Consider the following 9,318-nt stretch of genomic DNA (forward strand, 5'->3'; position numbering starts at 1 on the left):
TGAAATTATATTTCAAAACAACATGAATTTATTCTCTTTGTTTAATCAGAAAGTGCTGCTTTCTGAACCATACTTAATCACCCTGATCCTCTTTATTCAGTTTAAATATTTTTCCCCCAAATTAAGAGAATACTAACTATTCAAAGAGCCAGCCATAGGGCTCTTTTAGGTTACTGTAAAACACTGTGAAAGAAATTCTTGAGCAGGAAATCATAAAATATTGGTTCCAGAACAACCTCTGCTAACACCGAACACTTTAATTTCCTCGTCTGAGCAATAAAATGATCACCAGGTCCCAACCAAATATAAATTCCTGTTGCTGCCTCAGGACACCTCATAAAATGCCAGCTTCATTCACTGCTATTTAACAAGAAGGACTTTTTAGAAGAACCATTTTAGCTTCACTATTCAAAAAGGCCAAACTACTATCTGAATAAGCCATTGATTTAGAGTTGCTTCTAGTTTGCCATAATTCATACTACTGTTTACAAAATCTAATCACTATTAATTATAACCCAGATGCAAAATAATAATAGCCAACTTTTCTTGAGTGCTTTCTTGTGCCAGAAATTGCTGTCATCAATTTACATATATTAATTAATTTAAGCCTCAAACCAAGCCTAATTGGATAACTATTATTATTATAATAAATTTTATTTTAGAGATGAGAGAAAGTGAGCACAAAGAATTGATGCAACTTCCTCACTTTTTCTTCACTAGTAAATACCACAGCCTGGATTGGAATCCAGACAATCTGTCTCCTGAGCCCAGTCTTCTATTGATTGCACGGCACAGCCAAATGTAATTGTTATCTCCTAATTTTTCCCTTGTGCCTTTTTGCAATACTAGCAGATCCATGTAACATAGCTCAGAAATATCAAATCACATAATTCAAACAGAGATAGTTTCTCAAAGAAACTATCAATATTGTGGGCAGTATGTAGACAGTCTACTTTCTGAATAGACCTAATGGATAAATAGAAAAATTATAAAATTAATTAAAAATGTTTACTGTTGTTTTAGTAAAAATCCTCTTTTAATGTTCACTGTAAAATGATCCAAACATGAGTACAAAAAGTTCAAGACAAAAAAAATCTACGAACAAAAACACATTCAAATATTAAGAAGCACACAAATTTATTTCTTACGTATGTAGCTGAACGAAAAACAAACACAAAATTGTTTCTAAAACAGAATAATTTTCAATTTTGCCATTTATTTTATTTTAAATTCTGTGTAATTAATTCTACTAACTGTTGTAAAGGTAATATATGACGTATTCATTTATTTTTTTCAAATTTAGAAAACAGCCGAGCGTCTGCCTGGAGGGAATGTGACTGAGCTGTCCATCATCTTTCTTTTATGCTTCAAATGTTTTCTCTCCTTTCCTCACCACCACTCTAGGTTAACCTATTCTTTCATCCACCTTGTCAAATCCCTGTTCTTTCTCTTACAAAAGAACAGAAAGACTAAATTGATAATTCCTGGTAATGAAAGATGTGTTTTCTGGTCCTTCTTATACATAAGATAACAATGCTTGAAAAGCCTTTTTTAAAAAGGGCAGGGAGTGAGGGATAATGGCAACAGGAATAGTCCTGGAGTAAATGGTCTGGTTAAACCAACCAATCAGCCAACCAACCAACCAATCCAAACCAAACCAGACCAAACCAAACTAAACCAAGAAAAAACAGTTAAAAACTTTAAAAAGCAAAAAAAACTCATAGTCAATTAATAAACAAGTATTACTGAGTATCTAACACAACTCCAGAATGTGACACAGACTTGCTGCCCAAGGCTAACTGGGTAGGATAAATTTCCTGATGATATAGTAGCAGTAATGCAGAGTGGATTGGAATATGGAAGATGGGGTATGACTACCTAAGTTCATATCCTGTCCATCATCTTTTCATTGGTGTAAACTTAACCTCTCTTTGTGTCAATTTTATCATCTATGAAAGGATCATGATAATATTATATATCTCCTAAGTTTTTGTGAGAATTAAATTAGCTAATGTGCAGAAAGTGCTTGAAACAGAAGTAAATATTAAATACAATTTTAGCTATTATTAAATATACTTTGTCTACTGAACTGTGGTGAAAAGAAACAGCTCAATATAGTAAGAAGTAGAATGTGAGAGGTAAGAGAATGGAGAGAAAAAAAAACATAAAAAGTATTTTCTAAAGGTCGAAATATTTCTTTTCTTAATCGTTGGCCAGACTTTGGTTTATTGGTACCTAAGGGTCTTGAAGAAACCCTCTCTAAGACAGCAAGATGAAAAACCCTTGGCTGGCAGGAACAGATGGGTGGTGTTAGGAGTGAAAAAGGGAGAACAGCTGGGCATTTTCACTGATGCGACAAGTTTGTTTGCAACATAAGGTATTTGACTTTAGGATCATATTTTAAGCCCCATTTTATATATTTATTTAACAGACTAACGGACTGTAGTGCAAATTCACCTTTTATGCTCTTTTTTTTATGTAATGAGTTTCCTACACCATATTATAATGTCATCTACTAGTGCTTTCTCTTTTTCAAATGATGTTATCCTCATAAGTGAGAAAGAAAAAAAAAGATTTTTCTTTGTTTTCTCTTGAGGATGGTAAAAATAAAATAAATTAATTATGACTTCCCTAGAAACCACATCAGTAAACAACATTGCCAGGCATCTTGGGTTTAACACCTTTTTTCACTGTGTGACTCTAATCAAATTATATAATTTTTCTAAAATTTAGTTTTCCAATTATATATTGAGAATGATGATAATCCTAGTTTATAGAATACTTGGATGTTTTAAGTAAGTACATATAAAGTTCATAGAACAGTGTTGGTATGTAATAACTACCCATCAATGTTAGCCAACCTATTGTCATCATCAGCAACTGATGTCTGATGGAGTGAGTCCTATTAAATTGTTTCTTATGAGACATCTTATAAATATAATACATTTCCTGAATATGACTAAGAAGAAATCAGTTCTAAGAAACAAAATGGAGAGCAGGTGCATATTTATCATCTACTTTTCTATAAAGATATCTACACCTGTAAAGATAGCTGCCCATTCTATTCCCCATCCTATTACAAATGATGAAATTCATCAACTGCCCCTCTTTGAAATAGTGGTGCTCACCCCTACAACTGTGAATGTGGTTGAGCAGATATGTGGGTAACATTTCATGAACTTGTCTGGTGTCCCATGCTCTTGACCTTAAAATCGAAGTCTCCTTACTACCAGCCAAACCCAGATACCCTGGACGCATTCACGAACATAGCAATAGATGTCCTATGTGACCTATGTCCTATGTGACCACTTTTCTCTAAAACTACCAAACTGTGCTAACAATAAATATACCCATTTTGAAAAACTTAATATCTGCCCTTACTTTAAATGCTGGAAGTGACTTGGAAGGCTGAAAGAAGAAAGGGAAGCTAACTTACATTAAACATCCATGTTCTGAGAGCCTCTCTAGGTGCTTCGCATAGTAAGTCTCATATGACATGGCTTTGGCACCCCTTCTAAACCGTGAGTTCCTGGAAGCCAAAGACAACATTTGGCTCTCTACTTTACACTCTTTCTAGTATGAGTGCAAATAATAATAATAATAATATAATAATAATAATTCTCCCACCTTCTAATTTCTTCTAGCTGGGTTAATAATAAAATTAACAGAGGCAGATTATTAATCAAGTTAACAGAGGCAGATTAACAGTAAAAATGTCCAAGGTTTATTATATAAATGCACATTCAGGAGTGCCATAAGAATAAGACTCAAATACATTGGGTGGTTGAGGATTACCTACAATTATGGACAAAAGAGAGAAGGGACAGGCTCTGGGATTGCAAAGGGGAAATAGGCAAATTACAGGAAGGGCCGAACTAATGATAAATTCCTGTTAGGTAACCCAGAAACAATGGGACATAAAGAAGGAATCCAGCTAATAGGCCCTGTTTAGACCCTTCCTACCTAATGTTAAGGTGAATATGCTAAGATTTCCTTCCTGGAGCAGGCCTTTCCATCTTAATATCTTAGGTAGGAAAAGGGGAGAGATTCTTTTTCAGTCTTTGTTTCTTAATAACCAGCTTAAAATCAATAGCCCAAAAGGCACATTTGTTGAGTGGCAAAACTTTAGTTCCTTTCACTAGCTAGGGAGAACAGATTTGTAGATAGTTCAATTTTCCAACTCAACAAGACCTGGCTTCTAACATTTCCTCTAAGCTCTCCTTGCAAATTGAACAGCGTTTTCTTTAGCTTGGTCTCTCTCTTTCTAGAGTTTAATGTACAGAGAGAGAAAACTCAAGGGGAAGAGAGTCAGACTCTAGTATTTGATGTAAAGTGGACCACGGGTGCAAGAGATGAGTGGAATTGATAGGGACATCTTTGCAAACATTTATCACAGAGAAACCCAAGGTTACTATAGACAATAGTTTACAATTGGTTCAAAGATACAGAACATAGATTGCCATTTTTGCAGCCTCTAATAACAGTTTAAAAGTTTTCGAGCCTTGACTAACAGTTTCCTTGCCAGCCTCTTTTTCCTAACAGTTTCCATAGCCAGCAAAACTATTTTATGTTTTTGTTACTCACCATACAAGTTCTGGTACTAATTTTCTGTATCAATTATTTATTGCTACGTGAAAAACAACACCAGAAGCAAAAAGTAAAACATCTACTAAATTTGCTTATGGTTCTCTGGGTTAGGCATTTGGGTTGAGTTCAACCAGGTGGCTTTTTGGCTGGCTTCATCGTGGGTGATTCATGAGGCTGTAATTACATACTGACTCAATTGTGAATGGATGATATACATTGGCCACACTCATATGCCTGGTCTTTGTCGAGCTGTCAACTAGGGCATCTCTGTCTCTTCATTTCCAGCTGGTTAAACACGGCTCATTGCTATCTGGGACTGTGTGGTCTCACTACCAAAAACAAACAAACAAACAAACAAAAAACAGGCTAAGCCTCAGTGTGCAAACACCTTTCAAACCTCTGTTTATGGAACATTTGCCAATACTGTATTGACCAAAATGCCACATGATTAAGCACAGATTCTTCTTTTGATGGAAAGTTCACCAAATTGCAAAGGTGTGTGCATACAAGGATGGGAGGATTTATTGAAGCCTTTTTTGAAAACAATCTACCACAGATTTATTATAATCAGTTGTGAACTATTTAAAAAATCCAATGCTCACCTGACAATCAACTAATAAAGCATAGATGAGTCTTACTTTAAAAAAAAAAATGAAAACAGCAGACTCAAAGTTGTTCCTGAAATTATTTCTCACTCACTTAAATTTAGATATACTTTCTTAGAGGTGAAAAAGGAATGTGAAACTATATCTAATATCTTGAGAATTATTTGTTGTCCTAAGCTGAAGACCAAATATTCTTGGAATGATATTGACGACTCACAATTTCTAGAGAGATTAAAGAACCAGGCTTTAGAACTTGCAGGAGCAAAGGCAACTAAAGAAAATGTGAAGCAAAAAAACATAACAGTGATCTCTTAGTAGGCATAGTCTAGTCTCCACTGGGACATAATGAAATCTCAAACATTCTGAGAGTTTCGCCTTAGTTTTAATTTCCAAAGAGCAACCGTCTGAAATAGCCTACCTTTGAGTACCTGCTAGTCCCTGCTAGTCCCTACCCAGGTGAGAACCAGACAACTGGATATGATCTTCGTGAACTAGACCCGGTAGGAACTAGATACCTCTTCAGAAGGTGGTTATGGTCTCTTATGGAGGATGCTGCAGCCACAAATCAGCAAAGGTGCACTTAATCTGATGAGGACTGTCAAGCCTGGGTAAAGGCATCTGACAAGTCAGTTGCAGAAGGGCAAATAAAAGTTTGAGAATTGCTTCTTTAAATTATTGAAAAACTTATGATAAATCAATTTCAAGGAGCTCATTTTTCTTCTGGATCAACACTGGAGATTTTAGGACTTGGCATGAGGAAATGTGACTAGGAACACCTGAAAACCTTTCTTTTTTTAACATACGTCCTCGATCATTTTCCATCCTGTGGGATGCTTGTCACTCAGAAAAGGAAAGAAGCTAAAATACCACAGTACCTAATGAATTAGCACATTGTCTCTTCGAGCTTCATTCCCAGCATGCCTGTATTAACTGCCCTCTCAGCAAACCCTTCAGGGCCCAAGGTCAAAACTCCACTTCCAGCTGTGGCTGTCTATTGTGTGGTGCTTTTAAATCTGATGACCCAAAGCCACCATCCCAGGTAGCAGCCAGCTGCCTTTGGATTCCTTTCTTCTCCTAATGTTCCATTAACCTCTCACAGCTGGCCTCCCTATGCACAATCAGCAGTTCCGCTAATCTCTCCCTGATCTCTCCCCTTCTTGCAAGAGGCTCATCATTAATACATTCTCGCTCTGCTCCCTCTCTCCACTCAGCCTACCAGTGCTCTCCTGCTGTGCCAGAGGCAATCCATCCTGCTGTCTGCTCAGCACCAGCTTTGTTGGGTTTCAGCACTGTTGGACCCTAAGGCAATTTAGGTCCAGGCCCATTAGACACTGGGTTGGAAGCAATAGTAGGGTACCTATTTGTGTATGAACATGAGCTCTAGGAGAGTGGAGCCCTCATTCCCTCATTTGGTCTGCTAGCATGCTCCTGTTCAGATTCCAATATTTGTAAGCTGATGCTCCCTCCCATGGATATAGCTCAAATTAATTACAGTAATAAAAATCATAGTAACAATGGTTACTACATAGTAACCATCGTTACTACAATAATAATAATAAAAATGATATCATTATAATAACAACAGTCAATTTCTTATATAGAGGTTAAATGTGCTGGATCTGTGTCAAAGGCTACACTCTCCGGTTAAATTCTAGAAATATCTCTGTGAGCTAGGTAATGTTGGTGAAGATATAGCAGGTCACAGAAAGTTTGACAAAGCTTACCAAGGCCAGCCAACTGGTAAGCAAAAAATGTGACTTTGACCCTGACTCCCTTATTTTCTTTAAAGCTTGAGCTTTTAGCTGTTATGTATACTGATAAAATAACTACCACTTATGTTGTTTTGGATTTTACCTGTATGAACATTACAAAACTAAATATAGTCTAGTATTCAAATCAGAATCGGAGGAGTGTAATTTCAGAGAATTTTACTTGATTTTTTTTTTCAACTATAATAGCTCTTCATCCATAAGCCAAGGATCTAACATAAGTGTTGTATAAATGATCAAAGATGTCCATTCCAACTATACATTTGGAGACTGGGCAACAACCACTGGGTGGCTCCAAGGGCCTGGTGGGTCACTGAGAGCCTGATATAGACACAGAATCCATTTATTACCTGACCCTCATATGATTCCACTCAAATAGCATCAATAAATAGCATCTGAGTATCAATAAAAATTCAGATCCTGTACCCAACAGTCCTTACATTGTGTGGGCATTCTCTTTTCTGCAGTGTATGAGCTCAGATAGCAGACAGAGAGAGGCAGTCATTACCGAATACATTTGGTATTCAGAAATTGGGCTCTAGGTCCAAAAAGTGGCTCACATCAAAAAACAAGTCAAAGGATCTCTGTTATCTGTTATTTCAGGTCCAGTCATCCCCACTGGTATCAAAGAGCTGAATTCTAAAACTTTAATGTTTATATAAATAAAAAAAAATTAATTGCAAATACTAAAAATACTATATACTCCTTAAGCAGAGAAGTTTCTGGAATCTCCTTTAATTCTTCTTGTGTATATCAATTCCTTGGCATTTTGTTAATTTACTTTTCACACATCTATGTTTTATTTCCTCACCTATAAATGGTGACTTAAGGATTTGACTGTCTGGTTTATATTCCCTTGCATTTTCCTCTGAATATGTTCACCGAGTAGTGCTCATAGTAGATACTCAATAAAACTCTTGAGCGCTTTGGAGTTGCCTAACTTATTTTTTGAAAAAAAAAAATCCTTTTGAGACTTTCATTTTCTTTGCTAATATGCAAAATGTCATCATCTCTATGTTCTTTCAAATTGTGCTTCATCTGGTCTTACTTCCATGCATTAAATACTCTTGTTCTTTATATATTTTTTTCTTTTGGAAATGTCAAGTGTTTCTCTTTAATAGCTTTTGACTAATTGGACTTTGATCCCCAAGGGGGCAGAGTGTGGGAGAAGAAAGAAAAGTATAAAAAACATTAAGATAAGAGGTGGTAAGTCACAAGTAATGTTGACTGAGAAGAAGCAGGAATTTTTCTTTGCCTTTTAAAACTGACTCAATTTACTTTAAAAGTCATTTTCAGCAGGAAATAGATGACAAATTCAGTTTTCTCAAGAGATCGTCTACTTATTTTTATCCTTTGTACTTTTCAAGAAAACAATAGATGGGTGGGACTTGTGAAACAGAACTTACTTTCTTAACTGGGAAGATGAGCTTAAAAAAGGTTCTTCACTCATGAAACTATCCAGTGCCTCAAAGACTGCAGCTTATTAATGTGGCATTTATTTTGTCTTGGGATTTAAAAGTGCTAAAAAACTACTTCCTCAATATACTACCATGGCACATGGAACAACCCAATGTGCATACAATTTAAGATGAATGAAGCAAAACTTGGGAAAAGAGTTACAGGTTAAAAGAAAAATTACACTTGAAGCAAAAATTCTCAGTCAACAGATTTGTTGGCATCTGGATTTGCACCAGATAGTCTCTAAAATGGACAGTAGTCCGTCTACGGCCATGCCACCCTGAACAAGCCCGATCCCATCTGATGCCACCCTGAACAAGCCTGATCCTATCTGATCTTGGAAGCTAAGCAGGGTCGGGACTGGTTAGTACTTGGATGGGAGACCACCTAGGAAGACCAGGTGCTGTAGGTGTAAAAAATAAAAAAAAATAAAGGATTGTAAGCTGACAAGGTCCTTGAAATCTGTGAGGTCAACCAAGGGCTGCCTCACCTAAAAAAAAAATAATAATAAAATAAAATGGACAGTAGTCCGTCTACGGCCATGCCACCCTGAACAAGTCCGATCCCATCTGATGCCACCCTGAACAAGCCTGATCCTATCTGATCTTGGAAGCTAAGCAGGGTCGGGACTGGTTAGTACTTGGATGGGAGACCACCTAGGAAGACCCGGTGCTGCAGGTGTAAAAAATAAAAAAAAATAAAGGATTGTAAGCTGACAAGGTCCTTGAAATCTGTGAGGTCAACCAAGGGCTGCCTCACCTAAAAAAAAAATAATAATAAAATAAAATGGACAGTAGTCCTCATTCTTTTCCTACCACTCTCATTTTTCTGCAATTTATTTTTATTTAAGAAAAGATTAAGATGAGGCTGACCTTAGTAACTTGGAAGAAGAAAAAAAA

General features: G+C 36.4%; 2 pseudogenes; both read left to right on the plus strand.

The window, feature by feature from the left end:
* The first annotated feature begins 8,681 nt into the window (after positions 1 to 8,681).
* Positions 8,682 to 8,831, plus strand: LOC111737864 (annotated as a pseudogene).
* Positions 8,832 to 8,950: 119 nt separating this feature from the next.
* On the plus strand, positions 8,951 to 9,100 carry LOC111737815 (annotated as a pseudogene).
* Positions 9,101 to 9,318: the final 218 nt, after the last annotated feature.

Source organism: Pteropus vampyrus, unplaced genomic scaffold (genome assembly GCF_000151845.1).
Source record: "Pteropus vampyrus isolate Shadow unplaced genomic scaffold, Pvam_2.0 Scaffold31, whole genome shotgun sequence".
NCBI classification, from domain to species: domain Eukaryota; kingdom Metazoa; phylum Chordata; class Mammalia; order Chiroptera; family Pteropodidae; genus Pteropus; species Pteropus vampyrus.